Source organism: Oreochromis aureus, linkage group 6 (genome assembly GCF_013358895.1).
Source record: "Oreochromis aureus strain Israel breed Guangdong linkage group 6, ZZ_aureus, whole genome shotgun sequence".
NCBI lineage: Eukaryota > Metazoa > Chordata > Actinopteri > Cichliformes > Cichlidae > Oreochromis > Oreochromis aureus.
In genome coordinates, this window is record NC_052947.1 from 30,690,850 (window position 1) to 30,715,108 (window position 24,259).

The 24,259-nt window shown below is 39.3% G+C and overlaps 1 protein-coding gene across 3 annotated transcripts in view; it reads right to left on the reverse strand.

Moving 5' to 3' along the window:
* The window catches only part of add3a (adducin 3 (gamma) a), a 103,481-nt gene extending 79,250 nt beyond the window's left edge, over window positions 1–24,231 (reverse strand). The window contains exons 1-2 of one of the 3 annotated variants that reach the window (XM_039613386.1): window positions 24,072–24,231; window positions 6,306–6,343 (exon numbers count right to left, since the gene is read on the reverse strand). The gene's annotated coding sequence lies outside the window, so the exon portion shown is untranslated. Of the gene's footprint in view, window positions 1–6,305; window positions 6,344–18,089; window positions 18,109–24,071 lie in introns of those variants that run through there. The other 2 variants (XM_031727457.2, XM_039613387.1) reach the window with 2 other exon arrangements.
* Between the last annotated feature and the right edge of the window lie 28 nt (window positions 24,232–24,259).

Consider the following 24,259-nt stretch of genomic DNA (forward strand, 5'->3'; position numbering starts at 1 on the left):
GTCACAGAAGAGACAGCTGTTATTCATCAGGGAGACACCCATTCTGATTATAATTAAAACAGTTCATAGCCATAAATCAGCGTGTCAAGTCCTTGGAAACACCATTTTTGATTAATATTGTTAAACGTGGTCATCGCAAATCTGCCCATGCCAACAGACAGTGCAGCAAGTCACAGGGAGAAAATAAAATGCATCTCTTACCTACTACAACAATGTCTTTTCACTCAACTTCAAAACCTATTCAAGCACCTCAAAAATCAATACACAGTTCCACCAAAAGAGGATTGTAGTAAGCTCTGCCCCGCTATGCTGTAGGGCTGGGTTGAACATCATTATATCATTATCCATGTCAGATATGCCCAGGCTTTTGTGATTTCCACCAAAGACTCTCCCTGAAAGCTCAAGAACTGCATGGGTTTTTAATTTCCACCATTTATAAAATCCATCTTTGGTTGAATGCTTGCAGGTTTATATTTCCTGCCTGTGCCCAATAACAGCTGGTCATCTCTGCAGTGAGAATTGTTAAAATCATATAATTCAAACCTCCTTTATCCTGAAGATTCACTGAGTGTTCTCTAAACTGAACCCAGCTTAGCATGTGTTTGGACTTGTCTTTGACTGGGAAAGTGTCAGAAATAATGGAAAAAGAATGGATGTGTGTTCAACTTTGTCCATCATTAAGGAGATGTGTCATTACACATTTTTTAAATAGAGCAAAAAAAGTGTTGTTTGCTTTTGAAATCATAGTTTTAAGCATCAAAGTCCAAATTAAAAAAAAAAAAAAAAAAATATTCATGTTGACGGCTACAATCGCTGGCAGAAAAGTAAGGATTACAGCACTCTACCCTAAAAGTCGATGGATTTAAATGTAAATTCTAATCATTTAAATGTAGGTGTCTGTGTATATGGCTCGCCAGTTTTTGGATCAATATTTATGAACCAAAACTACAAAACTCAAAATTAATACAAAGTAACTGGAATACTTTTAAAACCAAGTTAGGCTGTTAAACCATATTTCTGTATAGTCTTCCTTGAACCTTAGTGGGCAATTACAAGATCCTTGGACAGTGGACCAAGGCTTTCCAAAAAAAGGGAACGCAGAACTAAGCAAGCCACTAGAGAGACATGTCCCCTGCAAAATTATCTAAGACTAATATATCACAGTGCATTTTGTGATCAGGGTGAGGCACCACAGATGGGCCTGAACACCGCACGAAGGTGAGGAGATTTTCCTGATCCAAAGCTGCTCATGCTTTACCATTCTGCATTGTTGAGTACATCTCTCTTTACTGAAGGAAATGTAAAGGAGGAAATGGGAAGTGGATGGATGACAACACAACACAAAAACGACAATGAGTTCTTGGACGAGCCAATCTTCAAAAATATGTTTTTAGATCAAATGTTGCTGGAGACGAGTGCCATTCACAGCACACTGGTCAATCCACGTCCACATGGAAACTTTCAGTCTTAGCATTACTGCTCCTATAAATACTCGGGTCTTGTGCTTTGTTTTTTTGAGCTACTTAGCTTATCAACCTTTCTGTGCTGACACTCACCTTCATTGGGCAGCTTGGGTTTTATACTTCTGTCATTGTTGTTACAAAGACCTCGACTATTAGGAGATGCCAACTGTTTCTATGACTTTCAGCCACTCATAGAAACAGTCATATTAGATTGGTTTACAAAGAGACAGGACAGATGTAAAAAACTTCTCAAGGCATTAAAGTTGCTGCACAAATAAGTCAAATGAAGAGCAAGAAACATTAGTTAAAAACCATTTTCCTTAGTTTCATTTCATTTCACCCATTTCACAACAGCCTCTATTAACATTTGCAAGAATTTAAACGAGGCTAGTGTCTCTCATAGCTCGTCTCCTCTGCCGTGTGCTGTGACATCGCTGAATTTTTTAATCATCTTTTCTAGTGATCTTACATCCTCCTTTATTACATCACTGAAAAGCTGCGTTTTCCCCCTCAAAGCTGGGAGGCGCCAAAAACCTCTGATGATAAATACGTCACCAAAGGCACGCTAATTGTCGCTTATGTCTTCTCAGCAGCAAGAACACACAGAACAGTAACATTTTGTACTTTTGCCACACGTTTGCCATATTTACTCGTTAGGGAATATGCCAGTGTTTACTCCTTGAGGGATTTCCCCAGAGGCCAAAAATGTTAATAACTTCTGTGCTCGATAACAGGAAAGGCCAAAAACCTGGACTTCAGCCTTGTTTGAGTAACAGATTCATTATTACAAGAAAATGCAATTACAAAGATACTGAATACAGTTCAATAGTGTATATTACTTCTGAATTTCTGCTGCAGGATAAACAAAATCGCAGAAAGCACTACGAAACTCATTAAAGGATTACATCGACAGCCGTTAATCCACTTTCTATTGTGGTATAATTTATAAATGGAGCATTAGAAGCTTAGCCAGATGGCTTAGCTGCAGTTTGCACTTTAAATGGCAAATATGTCCAAATCACAAAGCTGTCAGCAACGGATTCCCACTGGAGCTGAATCCTTGTCAAGAACAATACTAAATCAGATGGTACAAGAGAATTATCAGAATGAAAAAAAGAGCTATCCCAATGGGGGGGGTTTAAACAAATTTTAATGCAAAACAAAGTTTTCGCTGCTCAAAATGTTGCTTGGACATTGAATATGGGTTTGGGAAAGCAAATGTAAAACAAAATGTACATGCATGTTTTAGAAGGATAATAGTGGATAATATTATCCAAGAGTCTGACTCCAGCAGTGCTCAGAGATAAGCACAGACTCTAAAGCACTTTTGTGTCTGCAGTTAAACTTGCTGGGACCTGAAATGTTCTCATACAGGATTTAAAGAACTAGACACAAGTGCTAGTGTCACTTAAGACGTGAGCAGCAGACGACTTGGTATGCAAAACTTTGAGACACACCAGCAATCAGAGCTACGCTGACTTCTTCTGACCTCACAAGCCCTGGGAAATCTGCCCAACTACGTCTGAGAGAGATCCTTTAAAAATATCTGACAGAGAAAGAGGGAGAGTGACAGGGTAAGATAAGAGTGAGGTGCATAACGAGAGACAGATCAAGTAAAGACATACAGAGTGAAAGAGGAGAGAGTGAGAGGAGGGAGATCTTGTGTCACTCGTACGTCAAGGGCCCAAAACAGAAAGCACACCACTGCTGTAAACACAGAAAAAGATCCTTTCACTTATCAGATAAGAAGGAATCAGACTTTGGCTAGGAGATCAAACTCATGGGAGTTCCCTAAAATTCAATGAGTCACAAACATACTACGGATTAACAGTGTTACAGTGCCGAGCCCAAAGAAAATGTTTTAAATATAATTAACAAGAAACACAAAAATGTTGTCTTAGATATGGATGGCTGGAATCAGCTTTTACTGGTTCTGATCCAATAATATCTTTAGGATTTGGAGAAATGCCTCCAAACTGCTGCTCTGCTGTTAGTTTCCTCCACATTACATCAGCTTTGAGTGATGACATAGATACAGAATAAAGAACTCAAATGAATAGATCGGATCATGGATCATCTCATGTCACCAATATCCAGCTTTGTGGGTCAGTATCAGACGGATATCTGATCCACTATCGTACTGTCAAAATCCTAGAATTGAATGAATTCTAGTTTTTCAATCACCAAGTAATTAACTGCATCAAGGTTTCCTTACTTAAGGATAAATATTAAAGATTCAAAAATGTTTCCGATATCAGGCACAGGCATATCCGCAGGCACAGTGTAGTTATTGTGTTTCTGTGATGCAGCTGCATTTGGTGACTATTGGATCAGGATTGGCTTTCAAACTAAAAGCAATACTGCCATATGGTACCCACAAACTCAAACTACACGATGCTTCCATCAGAAGACTTGGAAAAAAGCCTTGTAGTTTCAAATTCTGAAGATGGTCAAACATCCTGAAGAATTATTGACCAAACTGAACAAAACCCATTTTGCAGTGGAAAAGGGTTCTGTGGGCTTCTGTGGACAGTGGAAGTTTATTCGAGATAACGAGAGAACAAAATTCAAGGACATTAAGATTATCATTTGAAAACAGAAGAACGGCAGCCACCAACCACGAGCTTTATTTATAACCAGGAATCATATTTAAGGTTTTGAACTGGAAAATCTGAAAAGTTTCTAACGTGTGTTCAGTATGTGGACAGTTGTATATATTAGAGAGGGCACGATACCACTTTTTTATGTCCGATACCGATATCATAAATTTGGATATCTGCCGATACCGATATGAATCCGATATAGTGTGTTTTTTTTAATCAATAAAACTGTTTTTTTTAATATCTTGCTGCATTTTGTATAAGTTCATACTCAAGTTTAAATAAACAACAACACTAAAGCTATTCTGTTATACCTGTATGTAAAAAATACACTGCGCCCAAAATATTTCATAGTTCAGCAACACTGATCAATCTAATAAACTTAAACCTACTCCATCCTCCCTATTCTGGTATTTTAAAGAGTACTTAGCAGAAATATTAAGCAACCTAACTAATAGGGTTGCAACTTCCCAGCAAAAAAAAAAATAGGAACCACCCCCACCCTCCACCTCATGATGCTTAATCGATGTAATCAACTTTAATTTGATGCAGGGCGAAAAAAAATGCACAGAAATAAATTATTTTTCAAGAATAATTAAATAGATTCAACATCTTTCTTCAACAGAATTGCAGACTGCACAGATGGTACCTTCCCAAAGGAAAAGTACTATAGCTTACTAGGGTATATTAGACTTAACAGTTACTATATACAGTAATGGACTTCTATACATTTTACATCAGATTAAAACTTTGGGTGTAAGATTCAGATAATTATTTATTAAAAGCTAGACATTTTAAATGAGAATAAGAAAGAAAAGTATGTCTTTGTGCCCCTTTTCCTGTTAATGCCCTATCGGGCCCCTGGCTAAACTTTGCTAGATCGGCCCCTGCACAGTTACCAGCCGTCAGCTACGTGAAAAGGATCCTGGTGTAGAAAGTAATATTAAATAAATTCTAACAACAGCTTATCAAGCTTAAACGTGCTGCTGTTGTTCAGCCGCTGGTTTCCTCTTTCTGGTGCAAAGTGGGCCAAAAACAAAGAAGAGAGACGGACTTGCGACAAAAAAGCCGATCAGCTGATCGTTAAGCAGTTTCACGATTGAAGTAGCGGCAGGAGAGGGAGAGAGAGAGAGAGAGAGAGGCAGTCGCCCATATATATTGGTTGTTAAGCTTAATGCGGGAATGCTTTACAAACATTCAGAGATGAACTTACACACTTGCTTTACTTCTCTCTGGGATAACTTCCTCGGAGATGAAATGCTGGTTTGGTAGCAAGGCTACAAATACACACAGCCGCTCTATCACATGACGCATACTGCTGCAACGTGCTACGGTTTATGAGCTGAGTTACGCCGTGTCGCAAGTTTTGTGAGCTGCTTTTTTGATATTTAATGGATCGGATTACATTTTTTATTTCTCGCCGATATCCGATCCAGTAATTTAGGTCAGTATCGGACCGATACCAATACGTAATATCGGATCGGTCCATCTCTAGTATATATTAAAAAAAAAATTATAATAATACATTTTTAAACTGACTTTTGTTTTTTGGGGAAATTAAATGTATAAAAGATTCAACAATATTGGTTATAAACTAAAAGAAATAGCACCACTTCATAAAAAGTGCAAAAGCTTTAGCACTGTAGCCTATGCAATCATCCGTATTAGTTGTAAGATTTTCAAATTCTAGAAGCGAAATAAACACAAGGTCTCCATTATAAAGCTGGTACTGACATAAAAGTTGCGCTGGAGTAGAAAAACAAGAGTGACAAATAGGCTTAAAAATATCAGTCACCAAAAGTGGAAGCAGCCTATGTGTTAACAGCCTAAATGCACATTAAAGGCGATTAAAATTTGAGCTACTTTGCAGAAGAGAAAGGTCTGGTGCCATTTTCTCTAAAGAATGACTTTGAGCACATAAAAAGTCTGGCCACAAGTTTACCACTGACCAAAGCTGTGTTATTAAGTCAAGGCTCTCCACAAACCTTTCAGTATTACACTCCATGTACCTCCTTTGTCCTTGATAAAACCATAGAGGAGGGTGGAGACATCTGGACTACAGACCGAAAAAAAATAAGAACTTTCCATTTCACTCAACACTACATTTGAGACTTTATTCACCATCCTCTGTTCTGTTGTAAAATAATACTCAAAGCAGCGCTGTGGTGTTTATGCAGTGAACAGGTGTTGCGAAAGCTTGTGCAGAAGCTTAAATGGTGCATGCTGATGTCAAATTTCTTACCTCTCTGGGGACTGGCCGAGGTAATGACGTCTCGCCAACTAGGACAAAAACAAACACAAAAACTTTTTTTTTTTTTTTACTTTCTACCTCCAAGTTCAGTAAAACTCAGTAAAAACATTGTGAGTCTGCGGTGAGGACATCTGACACAGAGGCTGATGCATGCAACTGGTTTAAACATTTACTCATTGTGCGCTTATGAAGTCTGTAATCCTGAAATACAAATACAGCAAATTAGCCAGGAATGAATGAAACCGAAACCTAAAATCAAAGGTAGACAGCTCTCACAATAAAGTAATAGTCTACTTTTTTTCCCCTCAAGCCTGAAGCCTTTTCATTATCCCATCTGAGTAATTTAACATACTTCCAAAAATCCAAACAAAAAAAGAAGACATTTAATTTTAGCTAAAATCTGAAATGTGTCATGGACTTCCATCAGGAAAACAACAGGAATGGCCACAATTTGTTAAACTAGTTCAAACATTATCAAAATAAGAAGAACAAGAACTAGTTTAGTTCTGGAGTCTAGAGGGGTCTCGAACTCCAGGCCTCGAGGGCCAGTGTCCTGCAGGTTTTAGATAACACCCTGGGTCAACACACCTGAATCAAATGATTAGTACATTACCAGGCGTCTGGAGAACTTTAAGATATGTTGAGGAGGTAATTTAGCCATTTAGATCAGCTGTGTTGGATCAAGGACCCATCTAAAACCTGCAGGACGCCGGCCCTCGAGGCCTGGAGTTCGAGACCCCTGGTCTAGATTTAGCAGCCTTAGTAGCAAGGGATAACATCTGGGGCTGAAAACGGCCACTTGAGGCTGCCCTTAAAAGCCAATTGATCCCCAAAGACTTTACGATTAAAATGCTCAACTCCATGCATGAATTTAATACTTTTATCGTCTGGTACAAAAATGGATTTGGGTCTCTAGTGAATTTACTCAAGCCCATGAAGAGTTGCCTTTATGTATTATTCACCGATTTGAATCCAGTTGATGCTTAAAGTTAAGGGCATGACTGTGTCGGGTGACACGTGTAAACTGCTATCTAGAAGGCTGCACCTTCATTAATTCACACTGAATTGGACCGCTGCACTTTTTTTTATGCTGATAATTCAATTAAAAATACTCTAAAGTTATCTGTCAAATATCACGGCTGGCTGTGGTGACTGTTTACGTTCCATGCTTTTAGAGGTTTATACTTAGACGTCCCTGACCTTGTATCTAACTAGCTTCCCTACAAATGAAATGTTAAATGTTTTTTCCCCCTCTTCTTTGACAAACGTTTAATTGTGTACTTTAATTATCCCTTCACTACCATTTCCCAGTAGTACCCTGGCCATCTCTGGATGTGGCTCATTTAGAACTCATTGTGCATGTATGAGCAATTGCACTGCTCTCAGTGTGTGTTCTAGGTCACAGCGGTCAGCAGTTTCCAACATGGAGACTAGGCTGTACCTCTGTACTGTAATAGCGGCTACACCAAGCAGCAGGAGGCCTGAGGGACACGGTCTGCCTTTGATAGACATCTATGTCATCTGCATAAACACCAACTGTGTCAACACCGGGGAGCACGGGTCACTGTAGAAGAACGCGAGTGCAGACTGACAGCATGTTAAATGTGTTTTTGCTAAGTGCTGCGCCTGAATTCCATTCCAATGACAATTGGTTACTGGGAATTTGGGGAGTGACGCAAAATATCACATCAGAAACATTACAGAAGTGTAACATAAATATGGAACAAGGTAGTGCGAAAACATTGGGAACATTTAGGCTTGGTCGGTGCTTATTTAGATCAACATGTAACTAACTAAAGTAGGCCTGAGAATAACTTTTAGAGTACCCCAATTTCCTTACCTGGATGATTGATCATGCATCAAGATGTTTTAATTTAATTTAATTTTAAATGTATGGGATTATTTACCCAATAGTATGGTCTCCTATGAGGTACAGGCCATCCAAGAAGTCTTTCTTCAACTTTGATGAATGAAATTCTAACATTTTGTTCTAGTTACTTTGTAATACTTTACAGGTACCCATGTTTGTGTGTTATATGCCAACTAAGTTTGCAAGTAATATTTATACTAAAGCACTGCTAACTTAGTACTCTATCCCAATGTTTCCCAACCACTGTGCGAAGATTGCAATAGATAAATATTTGAAAAGAAAAAGTAGTTGATCTGATCTGGGTCCTGGAAAATTCCGATCCAGATGAAGGACCTACCATGAATACTGGTCAGAATAAAGCAAAAGAAAACAAACAAACACCACCAACACCAACACCACCAACAGGTATACTGGGGACTTCCGCAATACCTGGTGCTCAGGAAAAATTATGAAAATGCTTTTTGTGAGATTTTTGTTTCTTGGTGTGCCGTATGATTTTTCTAATGTGAAATATATGTGCTGTGCATCCAAAAGGTTGTGAAACACAGCTCTATCCTCTAGTCTAAATATGGCCATGTTTGGCTCCAGAAAAATCTAAATGGTAAAGGACAGTTCTTAGAGATCTCTGCTTGGATTATTTCTCTTACTGTTCAGTTAAAACCATTCGGCCTTTGACCTGTGCATAGCATCATCGCCTTTCAATGATGTGTGGTTGGCTTTTTCTGTACGCAAGTGTGTTGGCATATGAGGCTATTCGTTTAAAATACAACAGTAGCAGTATAATGTCCTCGTAAGTGGATATCAGGCCCTTGTAGAGCAAAATTGAGTATTTTGGTCTAAATAACTCAAAATGTGATGTCCACATATGTAGACGCCAGGTCCTAGGAAGTTAAATTTTATACAGCGAGTCGATCACTGCCTCACACGAGTGTGAATGTTGGACTGTCAGTCTCAGATGAAGAAGAGGAGTTCCTGCTGTCTAGATTACCTAACTGTGGACACAATGATTGGAATTCTCAGCTGGTTCTAGAAATATGTATTGTTGGAGCACTGCATGAGGCTGTATAAATGTAAAAAGCCCCAGTACTACTACAGTAGTTATGGAAACACATCTGTCCAGGTTGGCTGGCTAAACAGGAATTGAAACCACCTGGTTGAAATGTTTTTTGTGTTAGTGGAGGTGGAGAAAGGAATTTTCCTCCAGTTCTCAGGTGTGGACTGACATGAGAAGTGTGAGAAGCATTGACAGAGAGTCTGTACTCTTTCACAGCTCCGATGGTGAAGTCAGCAGACCACCGAGTTCTTTGGCTGAGTGATACGACAGAAGTCCAGGGTTCTCCATTCAGACCTCGGTATTTATCTACCCTAACTCTAGTAGAGCAGCAAAGCCAATGATTTACCTAAACCTTGGTTATTGTGCTTCCACAGTTTCACACCGTCAGCAGAAATAATAATTTGCATTAGAGAAATGGAACTAGCAGAAAGAACTGCTTCAAGTCATTAACAATGCCCGGCACTGCACTTAACATACTAATCATTTTTTCCTTGGGCGACATGCAGGGACAGTTACATAACCGTTTTTTGCTGACCACTGTGGTGGCCCTACTGATTAGGAGGATGTGACTGTCCAACCACGCAGCATGACCCCCTTTAGCCTTATTACATAAAGTCCAGACAAATTAAATGCAACGTTTTAACCACTTACTGCTTTAGCCTTATTAGGGGAGGTTACTAATGATGTTTTTAACCATTTTTAGGTCACTTCTAATGGAGTGATAGCACCTCCAGGTCATCAACTATTACAAAGACCTCTTTACTTAAAAAAATAAAATAAAAATGGACAAGATGAGAGAGAACTTTGCAGACTTGTTAGTTTTGCAGCAGTTACACAACAACTCATTACTCTGATTTTATCAAAAGGGCTTAGAGAGATGAGTGAAAACCTCAAAGTCTGACAGTCTTTAAATTCAGACTCATGAAGAAGAGGACAGGTGTTCCCTCTACAGCTATCGACCCGATTTATCCACATTGGGAGTTTGACATTTTAAAAAACGCCAAGAGTGAGTGGAGTAGACAGCGTGAGATCAGGGCACACAACAAAGCAAAAAACTGTCAAATCCTGAGGACAACCTAAAGGAAATGCTGGCATGCTTTAAGATTTATTTTCACCATCAGTCTCAGAACAGATGGCTGATCAGGCAGGCTGTCAGAACTCTGCGCGTTCAGCAGGATGCAGCAGCAGATGATCGTTTTTAAAATGTTATTCAGATGTAAGACATAAAACCATTTATCCAAGTAAACACACATGGACTTACAGTCAGTTAACAAAGCTGCACAAGTACGCAAGCCTTTACCTTTTCTTCAGTTTCTACAACTGATTTAATTACAGTACACTGAATTACTCTCTAGTATTCTCAAATTAAATCACTGGAAATCAGATTAGATGAGACATATTACATTTAGCTTGCTTAACTTTCACTCTTAATTGTTCTCCTTGAGTTCCAACAGCAGTTTGTCAGATGGTGCGAGTCCCTCTGTGCTGCCTTGCATTCTGAAAGCCCCAGAAGCTTTCAGCTGTAGACGCTGCTTTTTACTGATAAATTTACGGATAAATTTTTCCACAGCTGTGCTACTATTGTGTTGACATTTAAAAACGAAAAAAAAATAAATATATAATTAAAGTCGTTTATCACATCCAGTCATTCATTTCCAATCTGTTCAGCTGAAAAAACCTGAGCTATCGAACAGTTTTCTCCACCTTCTATTTGCAAAAACGTCACACCTGATGTAAACATCAGATGTGCAAACAATTTGTGGCGTGTTATCTTGATTCCCACTCTGAGTTATGAGTTTAAAGTTTAGGAATTTACTAAAATACTTCTACGATTCACCCAACTCTATTACCCCAGCTCACTACAGACCTTGCCTCTAGTATATTCTCCTTCATGCTTGTCCCTACGATAGAGTACAAGTACTTTTTGAAACCCACTCTTCCTTAAAATGTTGACCAAAGTAAAAATTTCAAAATCACTTAAGCCCATTTTAAATGTTTCAGGAGTAGCAATATCTAAACATGACATCAGACATGCCAAAACAGTGTTTTGTTTTGGATATTATGTTCTCCATTAGTCAAATGATTGAGAATATATTTTAGTCCACTCTTAGAAAGTGTACAGATAAAAATGTGTTTCCACTCATGCTGAACACTGAAAGCACTTCTTCAATACAACCCACATTCATTTTTGTTGCTGTTTATTACATATACTTTTTAATCAAACATGCACAAACTTCCCAGAGTGTTTTTCAGAGGTTCAGTATCTTGCAAAAGAAAGCTTTAACATGAGGACTGGAGGAATATCCAGATTAGTAAACAACCAACTCTTCCTCCTGAGTCACAGCTGCCCCTTGGTTTCTGTCAGTTTAATACAACCCTGACTCATGACCTCAAAAAAAATCTAAATAGATATGAAAACTAAATACTAGAGTGAAGTTATACTAAACTACACCTATGCTTTTCGTAATTTGACTAATCAAAATGAATAATGTGAATGCTCGCATCAATAAACATGCCCCACCCAAACGAAACAGTTCTCCTTCAACACAAGGCAAACCAGTTTTCATTAAGCATCAGATGAATCCTGTGTGGGCTACGAAACAGCTCCAAACACTAGCACCACAAACCCGTAACAGCTTATGCAGTGTTAAATAACATCTTTTTCATCACTAAGACTCGACAACAGCATTTATTCAATAAGAAACTCACTGACCAATGATATCATCATGTTCATGTACTTAAAAGATAAACTTTCCAGACTAATATTGTTAAATGTTGTCCATTGTTCTTGTGCAGTGTCAGAGCCCTCTGTTGCTCGCTCAGGTTCATCTTGTGTTCATTGTTGGCAGTCAGCCACACTCACAAAGCCCATCTGAACAGATCAGACAGCTGCTTTAACAGGAAGAGAGTCATGCTGAAAGATGGGTTCAGGCAAAGTACATGACAAAAACTATCCTGCATACAACCCCGATAAGCACTCATTTTTGTTACAGTTTATTTTATTAACAATAACAACTCCAAAATGCGATACACTGTTAATCCCAGAAGATAAACTCTCCGCTTTGTTTAGGCGAGAGGTCAGGCTCGGCCGTGCAGCAGCTGAAGCTGATGTGCATTCAAATGAAACACAGCGATGTCTTGCACAAGGGCATTTAAACAGTACTTAATGGGAGCGCCATTCTGGTTAAAACACTGATCTGACACTTGGAACAGATATCCGTCTTAAGTTGGCAGGTCTATTGAGTCTTTACTACGCCATGCATCAGCAGCTGTGCACCAGCTACGACAGCATGGAGGAAGTTGCAAAGGATCAGTAGTTTGGACATACTTCATATTTATTACATCAACAGCTTTTCTTTGTATGAATGATTCTTTTTGAAGCTAAACTGCAAGTTGGCTAACCCAAAATGAAAGCCCGATCCTAATGATGCTTTCAGAGCCGGCTCTTGCTCGCTCTCACTCTTGCTGATATTCCATTAAACACTTGTCAGCAAGCATTTAATGGGACATGATGTGCTGTCGTCAATTCAGTTAATATCATTATATCATCTGATATCAGCTTCATTGCTTCACACTAACAAGAGTGCAAATAAATTAGGTGAATAACAATAATACCTTTTTCAGTATTTTTTCCACTGAATTTCTTTGGTCTGTTGTCACTGGTATTCAAATATTTGTTAGTACATTTTTAGCCACTAAATACCATTTTGGTAAATTTATATTCCTGGATACATTTGTTACAAATGTATTTTCTAGAGTTAGCACAGTAACTTCAAGCCTGATGTTCCCTTAAAAAGAAAAGAATGACCTTCAGCCGGTTTGTCAGTATGAGGAATATAGTTCATCAATTTAACACTGGCACCAGATCAGTCTTCTCTATCAGCAGATACCCAAAGTCAAGGTATCTGCGTCATATTGGCTCCATCAAAATTAGATTATTTCTCCACAAATCAATGAGTTAACTATATTGATGCATTTTTCCATGACATTATAACATTACCCATCTCTAATAGGTTCAACTAAGCTTCAACTTACAGCCTGTGTGCAGATGTGCTTTTGATTTTATTTTGAAGACTGTTGTAAGATGGACATTCCTAATTCTAACACACTTCATTTCAAGACTTTCAAGCTCTGCTAATGAAAAGACTTCCAGTAAAACTCAACACTAAAATGACCGAGCCTGATCTCTCCCGCCACCACATATATATCCAAACAATCTGGAATTTTACAAGCACATTTATACATAAAACATAAAGCCTGTTGCACTAAATAATCAAAGACTTTAAACTGCATTAAAATAGTTTTTAAAACTTTTTCCCCTCTAGATTCTTGCGAAAGTCATTTCCAGCAAGTATTTGGCATCCACCAAATTATTGGTGCTCTCATTATGTCCATGATGGAAATGTTTTGGACTTGAAAAGTTAAACTCACTCCCACACAGATGTGTCACAAATCGATTTGTCATGATTTCCCCTTACTGTGATGTTCCACAGGCCATGAAACAGACTTTTCAGGAACAATAAAACAGATTGAGATTCAAACTATTAACAACTCTAGCAACACTGCTTTGAGCACAAGACAAATGACACTTGTGCAAGTTAAAAACTATTGTTCTTGAAACCCCATACTGTGTTACCGGCCCATCAAGGGCTCAGAGACACAGTTTGCGGGTATCACACGAACGTGTTGTGTTTGTTTAACCTCACACCCAAAACATATCAGTAACCATCCTGAAAGGATGGAACAAAAGATGATCCCTGCCAGAGATTTCCTCTGCTGAGGTAAAGGAAATACAACATTCCCATACTTTCCATCCTGTGACAAGAGTCCAAAACATGTGACACAACACCACATACATCTGATAGGGTATCTCCTCTCGACCGCAACAGATACATCCTCAGTGGAAACAGTGTCTGAGAGTGAGAACTGATAACGGTTTGTCATCTGTTTAAAATGCTTAAAGGAAAAACAGATTTATTTAAATTATTTTTATATTTAATCAAAGTTTAACATGGACTACTTCAGAGTACTGCTGGGAACTAGAAAAAGAGCATCTTTGCCCCATATTGTTTTCTCTTTATTGGCTTCCTGTTAAACCTAAAACCGGATTTAAAACCACATCATCCCAACAGAGTACTTTGAAAAATATTCCTAGGAACCACAAGAACAAAGTAGAATGGGAAGCAGAGCCTACAGCTTTCAGGCCCCGCTTTTATGGAAACAGCTCCCAGTTTGGATTCAGGAGAGCAGATTAGGCTCAACTTTGATAAAACTTGTTCAGGTCACCCTGATTTGCTGCACTGAACAGGTCTTCTTCACTCACTGTTGATTTATACACCACTCTGCATTTATTCATTAGCGATTGTTACTCTCTGGCTCTCTAACAGTCCATCTTCCGTCCCTCACTCCCAAGCGGCCCTTCCCTGAGCCTGGTGCTGTGAGAGTTTCTCCCTGTCAAAAGGGAGTTTGTCGTTCCCACTGTCGCCAAATGCTTCCTCTCATGTGCTCTGTCTGTTTGTCTTTACGTCTGTAAAAAGCTGAACTGAAAATTACCTTTAAAAAAAAAAAAAAAAAAAAAAACAACCCTTTACAAAAAGTTATACTATAAAACAATGTCCAAATGCTACCACAATCTATACCACACAATATAGTGTCTTCTCCTAGCATACACAATGCCCAAGGGACTGTGTCCAGGGAGGAGACACAAATGCGTTGGGGGTTGCACAATAAAGGGCATCCACCATAAAAATCTACCAACTGAGCTACAAGCTGTGTAAACCCCTTTATAATAAGGCAGCCATTAAGTAAAGTAAGTAGCTAGTGTTGGATAAATAATGGATACAATGATAAAGCCACCTGTAAAACATCATCATGCATCTTCTGCACCAGTATCACTGATTCAACTTAAATTAGGATTTTGTATGTTATTACTGAAAGACATTTCTACAATCTAAACAGTATCTGGTCATCCTTATTTCTTTACTAATACTTAAAACTGAAGGTGCAACACAATAATTCTGGCTTAGCTAGTGATGAGAAATAAAATTTGTGCTAAGAAAAACAGAACAAGGCAACTCACAAATCTAAATTGACATATCTACATGACTTGACAGGCTGTGAAATATAAATGCAGCTTTTCCTCGATCTTTGCTTAACGACTTTAGGGTGGATCTTTTCTTTATAAAAGAGCAATGTTGCAATCTGAATACACAGGATATTATGCAATATTGCTTCTTAAGTAACTTAAACTCATAAGATATAGCGAACACTGGATGTGATGGAGTGCAATCTGTTATCTTGCGACAGCCTGTTTATTTCTGTTCCGTCTCAAGAGGTTTCCCTCTATAATGACTAAGAGACTAATACGGGCAAACAATCCCACAACCAGTAAGATCTACAACAGATACTTGGTGAGCCTGTGCTGCAACACAACAGATACATATACTTGTTTGCTTTTTTAATTTTCAGTTAGTATTAACCCATTTCAGAAACCCATGGACAAATTATAAAATTAAAGATGTAAAACTAGCATCTAAAAAGTAAGAAGCACCAGCAGCAAGAACAGGAACATAAAAATGTGCAGTTTACTTAAATTCAATGAAATCTAAAGGGAGCCCAGGTGTATACACATCAATGTGCTGTTCAAATACACAAACATGTACAAGTGTGTAATGTGCAAACAAACACACAAGCCATGCGCACACACAAGCTACCCGAACAACATGCTGTCGGGGCTAGTGAGCAGAATGCATCACTAACAACATGCAGCAGCCCTCCAGCAAAGCTAATGCAGAGCAACAACAGCACAGTGTAAAAAACGCACTGCTCCTGTACATACAGTACCGTGATTTGTCTTGCAGAAACATTGACCTCGATACCAGACTGAGGTGGGAGTTCAGAATGAGGTAAGGTCCCAGCTTTAGTAATGACGTCAAAGCGCACATAAAACCTTCTGAAATGTTATACTGTATTCGTACTGGAGCTGTGGGGCACAAACTTAAAAGTTGTTTTAATGATAGCCTGAGCTGACCGAGTATTCGCTTTCAGGAAACTGTCAGATTTAAGGTAGAGTGCAGGTGATGAGCTACGTGCCTCTGTACATGCAACTGGTTTTTCTCCCCTTCAACTTCTTTTCCTCCATCAAGTTACACCAGGACAGTTCACCAGGGTTTAAACACGCAAAAATATGCTGTTGCTTAAATTTCAGTGAGTCCTTTCATAGCTATCTGACGTGTACACATTGTTTCAATGCATTCGGCATTCAGGGGATTTTTCTACGTGGGAACTTTTTCGACACTTTACCTGCGAGAAGGCAGATGTCCAACACAGTCGGCTAGAAAAAGAAACAGTCTGCCGGATCCCTAGCAAAAAGTGTGTATGAGGTTCAGCTAAACTCATGTGAGAACAGAGCTGGCAACTGTGCAGAGAATTCACAGCAAACAAGCAGGTGTAGCGGGTGTCACTCCTGCATGCCCAACCTACCCTATAAATAAATGTGAGTATAGAGCTCGGCATAGTGACATCACCAGCAAATACATTATCATTGTTTATGCAAATCCAAGCAGACAATGGAATATGTGGAGGTAGATGCCGCTTTTGAGTTTGAAAGTTAAATTGTGGAGATTGCAGACTTGTAAAATTACACAAATGTACAATACGGATCTGAAGTGACGGAGCCAACGATGTACGGCTTGGTTAGCAGTTGGAAGAAAGAAAGACATCATCTTAGCAACATTTCAGAAATTATGTTGATCGCCCCATTGTCACATTGGTGACTAATAACATGCAACTGTTGTGGTTACATGTCGTAATGCTGTTGCTATGTTACACACCTTAGAAGTGGCAGTCACCTTGGCTGTAGCTACATGGCAGCATATCTAGAATATAGGAAACTCTTTATACAGCTTCTGCAATACTGTGATGCTGCTCCACTGTTACACGTTAGACACAGAAGTTTGAGAAAATGGGAAACCTGAACATCGGTAACTCCTAAAAATGAAGTGACCATTCTTTGTGTTCATATCCGTCAACCCCTCCTAATATCGCTCCTTTCCTCGTTTAGCTTCTCTCCGTGTCATGCTGCTGATACCGCTGCGTCACACCTTATGACGGGTCATTTGGGTGCTTTTTGGGTGGTTTCTGACCTGATTCTTGAAACATTATCTGGAGTAAATACCACTATAATGTGATCAAGGTTGTTGCACATCTGACTATACCTAGTTATACAACTGTCAGACCTCGAGAGTACAATTCTACATAACTGCATCATCGATCCAGCAAACTGAAAGCATACTGCAGTTTAAAATATTCGTCTGCCTTCTTTGGCCACTTTTGAATTCACATTACAACAATCATGCAGCATGCATACAAGGCTGACATGGCCATGTGTAATCCAGCATGAGAAGAATTCCAGTTTGGATTTGCTTCATTGTCTGTCACCAATGCCACCTTTAAATACAAAATTTCATTAAGACCAGCTTTGCACATGTGCTTAAAATAACATCAAATGACTGATGAGTGATCCCTGGGAAGCACAGGTGCAGGAAAACCACAGTGCTGACTGTGTGGGGTTCTCAGTGTCATTAAAACCAAAACAATAACAACTCTCACTGTATGCCATATAAACGTCAGCACTGTTTTGTAAGAAGACATTCAGATTCATGTCGCATCTTGTCACACACAGGCAAATATAGCAAACTAAAGCATGACTAAGAATAACAAACAGTTGCCAAAACACAAGCTCAAGGCCACACTTGACAGTGCTGACACTGCATTTTAGTCGAGCGCAAGAGTTTAGTAAACAAGCTGACCCAGATAGCGATAGGACAGAGGAGCACAGTATAGTACATACCCACACCAACACCAGGTTTCTGCAGCTAGCTGAGCTCAGTGCTCCTACTGTGATTTGTCACAGTGTGTGATATGACAATACCGTGGTGTGCCCCTGTGTGTTTCCACAAGGAGGAACTAAGCCAAGGGCGTGCCTAGCAGATGATGTGGTAAATGTAGCTGTTTGGTCACAGAGGCAATAAAGTGTGTTTCCTAAACAAACGAGGCCAACCAGAGTTCACTCTCTCACACACTTACTTTCACTTCATTTTTTTTTTTTTTTAAATAAAAGTACAGAAGTCACAAGTTAAATGATATCCAAGAATAAACAAAAAATAATTTAAAGAAAACTGTCAGAACCCAAATGGCCCACAAAAATACCACATTCAAATACAGTGGCCAAAGTGACAAGTTCATAACGGGTCCAAAAATCCAAAATTTACCTAACTGACTTTGAAACAACCAAGCTGGTAACTGGGAAACAAATTCCACTGTATATATATATATATTTATACTGGCTACATAAATAAATCATCCGATTGTCTCTGTTGCATACAGGCCTGAACTGTGTGATTTTGCACTGTTTGAACAGGAGTTATGGGGATGTACCAGTCAGGCCAATAGCGAGGTTGTTGTTTAGGTTAATAATTGTTGGACCTTTTGCATCAGGAAAAACACAAACATTGTTTATTAACTGGATCCCAGAATTTCCACACAGTGTGTGAAAACATAATTTCAGCTATTAGTCATACTCAGAAATAGCACTACTGCATCCTATCCAGATCCCCTGGCAGCAAGGGGATCAACACCCGTAATGATGGCATCCATAGAAGCTACTCACATGACTGGAAACACACGCACACATAGATTAAGCTCCAATTAGGCTGACATGCACATGCTGTGAGGAATGGATTCAGATGACATGTCATTTTCTTCCCTTTGTCAGTAAATATGCAAAATGACACTCTGTTAATTGAGTAGATTCTGTGACCTGGAAGATTTCTCATCTAATCTCCATATTCATGCACAACCTCGGGGGCACAGTAATGGGAAAATGGCCCACACCCCCACACCTTGCACACTCAAGCCAATGAAAACAGCAGTGTGGTTCTGTGACAGTGTTGCAACTACTTGCACTTTAAATTCCGATTGCACCCACACATAAGCTACATAATCTACAAGTGCTACAAAGCACTGTTTTACTTATTTATTAGTTTCTTTTTAGTTGTATGAAGGGAACCTGTAAAGTAAGAATTTCATTGCTATGCGTAACCATTTGTGTTTTACGGTGTACATGACAATAAACTTATTGAATCTTGGTTCTTGGTAGTTTCCAGCGGCAAACTTTTGGGATCTGAAACTTCTTGACCCGTATAGAGAGACTTTTAATAAAGCGACCACCAGGCGGTGGTTCATAGGAGCCCCAAAAGTTCATTTGGCTCAAAGTCTCCTTCACCAGTGGTCATTGTCTGGCCCTGTTGCCATACTTCCTACACTCTAATATCAATGCAAACTCTTTCAAACTGCATCAGTAGACCCACTGTTGACCCCATGTCCAGCCTGTCCTCACACACATACACACAAAAGAAAATATACAGTGAAACTAATGCTGTAAATATCAACACGCATGCACATAATAATAAACACACCTCCCCTAAGCTGGATAGAAGTCATTTCGACTCCACGCTGGGTCAGATGCTTTCAGTGATTCATCCGCCCACAAGTGTATAATAAGGTTATTCTAACCCCACCCCGCTGGGACTTCTGGCAACCAAACAAATGTGCAATCTAAACACCCAGCCCACATGCGTATCTCATCAAACAGCAACGTCAGTGGATGCACAAAGGCATAAAACAAGGAACTGTTTGGCTCCGACTGAGACCTCCGAGTCGGGAATCGACGAATAAAAATATGGAAGACTGAGGCCGGAGATTGAGCGTAACAAAAATGTAGTTTGCCGGGTTCTTTGCAAATTATTTTTGGATAATAAATTGATGTCATTGACTAAAAAACAGCTATTTTGTTTACGTTAACCCTCGAAGGAAAGTAGGTCAAATCGAGAATGGAAGAGGATAATGTTAATCTCCTGCTCCATAATAGAGCTGGCCATTTTTTCCTTTTCCATTAAGTCTTTTTCCTTTGCTACTTTATTGGTGTGTATCCTAAAGTGGTAACCCAGTAAATGTTTAACGTATAAGGTTCAACTGCTGAAAAGAACCACAGGGCATTGAAACCGAGTGGAGATTTGTACACAGACATCAATGGGACATTTTCATCAGCATGACTAGTGAATGTGCTGCCATGGATACTTGGCCTCGTATTACTGATGGCAAATAGTCTTGAACAAAGCACTAGGGTGGAAATTCCTGTATCTGACAAATATCCTTGCAATTAAACTAGCCTACTCATGCTAGTTGAGCTAGCCACAAGTCCCCCCCCAACACACAAACATATCCCAAGTTGAAAGGTTTAAAGGTTGTGTATTTAATGGCCTAGTCATTTCAAAGTTGTCTAAGCTCATCTTGTTGATTTAAAATAATACCCATTTGTATTACAAATATATTTTAAATAACACTGGATTTTAGACAGAGAGGCTGGTTGATCATATCACTCAGTCCTACTCAAAACAATTTTCCATTCTGATAGCATTGTAGCTCAAATAATAATAATTTCTGTAAAACAAACAATAAGCCTTAAATTTCAGATTGAAAGTCTAAAAAGCCTTATTGTTCACCTGGGTAACAATACAGTCAAATTAAGATGCCACCGCAATACGTTTGCCACCTTGTCTCATTGGCTGTAATAGACACACATACACATGCTTGAACGGCATGGCGTTTCATCCTCTCCAACCTTGTGGGCCTCTATCCTGTCTGACCAAACCCAGAGCAGCTCGCTGAAACATGCCAAATGAATGACAGAGAGAGAAAAGAAAATCCAAGATGATAAAATTAAGCCAGCATGTGCGCAAACGCACACATTCCCCAACAAAAGGAAAACACTTGAGTCCAAGACTCAATCAATTTGCAGTGAGAAGGGAGAGTGGAGCCACATGTTTTTGATAAGTCCTCTAGCAGAGCAGGGTGAGGTAATGATGAAGTCATCTCTGTCCTCTGGACAGGTTCAAATTCACTGGGCTGTACGCATTTTAAATAGCTTTGGGCTCACAAACACGTATACGTTTTTCTTGTGTAGTTCTGCGCAATAAAAAGACTGCATAAAACATTGAGGTGTGCAGGAGGTATTAAGGCCAGGAAATAAAGGTGCACCAACATGTGCTCACTAAGCAGCTCCTAACATAAAAAACATTCATCAATTACCTTCAGTCTTAATATCCGCCTCCTTGTTTTTCTGTTCCTTGTTTCCACAAAACATTCCCAAGCAATCAAGACTTACTATAGACACGCCTCATTAACGGTCCCTACAGACTGCACCCACTCAACCAGTCACAGCCACTCTGTTATTAAGTCACTTAATCTATGAGGCTGTCAGTCCAGTCCCCCGCCACAGTGGACAGTGTACTTCCTGTGCCTGAGCATTCATCTGAAGATTAACTCAACTCAGTCATGTCTTGTGTTATTATAAAACCATTCATCAGGAGAGAAACAAGAGATCAGCTCAGACAGAAAGACAGCAGTTGTGTTGAACCCGAAGACTCCTGTCTGCTTGGTTCGTAAAGGTTCTACGTAAATGTAACTGTGTGTGCAGAATACAGGTAAACATCATAGGAATTTAATTCAGATCCAATGCAAGTTTAGTTAACAAGCTCCAATTTGCTTTCCACCACTATCTAGCACTAGCTGGTTTACGTCACTTTACCCATATTCATTTGACAGAAGCCACCACGATGAGTCATGAAGTACTGAAAGTCATATTGGTGGGGAAATCAAGTTAGATCACCTCCATGTTGCACCAATAACACCGTACAAGGAAGGGCATACAGTATAGTGCCATATGATAATAAAGGTAGATGTGCTGGTGGAAGGAAATTTGGGAGGAAAAACAGAAATCTTCAAAACAATATCAGGAAAGCATGACCGAGTTGTGTGAAAGCAAAGCTGTCAAAGCCCAATAATCTGCAATATTCCTCTTCTTCAGTCAACTAACATTAGAACCGAGACAGAAACCTCACCATCTCCCCTCCCTCGAGTCTCCAGCAACTGCAATATTCATGAGGACCTTATGAAACACTTGGAGTAAAAAACACAAGAGAAAATGGAGTTTGCATCAGAGAGGATGTGCGGAGGTGGAGTAAAAATAAATATGGAATATGCTCGCTTTTCCCCCCTCTGTGCAGTCACTGGTCTGGGTTAAATAGCTAAGTTATAGAAAGTCCCTGAAGGATTTTGAAGTAGGGCCCCTTCGATCCGAGTAAATCAGAGAAAGAGGGGAATACCGTTTTAGATTTCAGGTCCATATGGCAAACATTCACAGCTTTTCAAAGAGCTCCACTGAGCAAAATAAAAGAGGGGAAGAAACAGAAACAGAAACAAAAAACCCGACATCAAGCACGTCAGAGTCCAGGCATTTTGGAGTCAATTATCATATTTGTGTGGGTCCCTTTTAGGTTCGGACAACCAGACTTTGGTGTGGAAATAAATATCCTTACAGAGCCTTTTCAGGTTGTGAAATATCTCATACACAGAGGTGCTGATGAGATGGGGTGACATAAAGGGCCAAAGAAAGCGAGAGAGGGATGGAGGAAGCTTTCTTCCAGGCTTCTGAGGATAACAAAAAAAAAAAAAAAAAAAAAAAAAAAGGGGAAAAGAAAAATATGGGGGAAAATGTGGGGAAATGAGAGCGAGCAATGAAATATAAAGTCAGCTGCTGACCCTTTAACTGCCCTTCAACAAGCAAGCCTCGCCACATGACAGCTACTGTGACATAGGCTGTTATTGGCTGTGGGCAGGTATTTTGAACAGCCCCTACAGTGAGTGATATTCACTGTTTATTTAAATAAACCAGATATGAAAAGATATTTACTAGCCGATATTTACTTATCCTGCGCTTCTGCAGGAGAAGGAGCTGCCCAGTTAGACTTCAAAAAAGGCTTTACTGTGGGCAAAGCGGTACTCCCAGTTATAATAAAACTGAAGCTTGTTGTTTCCACTTACATCCAAAGAGCAAAAGTTCAGTTTTGCAAAAAAAAAAAAAAAAAAGGTTTATTTGCTTCTGAACCACAAGTCTTGATTGATGAAAATTTGCTAACAACTCTTGTTTTTTAAGCTATAAATTAAAAAAAACAAAAAAAAACACAAAAACACAACAGGCCTTGTATGGTATTTCCTTTGGGTCAATGCTTTCAAAAGTAGTTCCTGAGGTCAGTTGTTTTTAATGTTCTTACGCATTCTGGATTTGGAGATGTCAGACTCAATGTGAAACGTTTTGTAGATGAAAAGAAAAAAATCCTGATTACAAGGATTTTGTTGTACGCTTTTAAAGTATTAGAAACCGGCTAAATGCTAAATATGTGTAGACAGGCATTAGCCATCTTTGAAAACACATACTGTATGTTGAAACTGGGGATGCTCCACATATGGCAGACATTGGCTCTGTTGACCGAAATTAGCTGATCAGGATTGGATTAACTGATGACAATGGGTTCTTTCTTTGTTTTAAAAGCTTTTATGTCGCATCAGCTGCAAGCTGGCTGGATGTTGGACGATGAAGTGATAAAAGGCATAAATAAAAGGGAAGAAAACAAACAATAAATTATTAATAAATGAATAAGTTAGTTGTTGTAATTTCAACAGTTTTTTTTACACTAGTGCAACCCTAATAGTAAAGCAGATACAGGACACTGAGTGCAGGTGCAGGAGGTACTACTATAGCATACTTGACCTTCAACTTTAAAAACTCACTGAAAAATGAAAGTGTTATAAATCACAATTATAAAAGGTCAATAAAAGGGCTCCCAAGCTAGAATGTTTTCAACTGTACAACTAAATAAATGAAAAGCTGTGTAGACCCACGGTACATGTATTATACACCAAACGTGAATACCTGCAATGAGGAGGTCTCGCGTTAGAAGCAGCCAGTAGATCTGCAGACGTGCACTTGTCCCCGACTCGCTCAGCTTCAGCTCAAACGAGCAGATGTCCGGTAACTTTCACTGACGTTCAGGCAGTAAGGTGGTGTTGACCCGCTCCCAGCGGGTAGAGCAGGCAGCACGCATGCTGTGGAGCTCATAT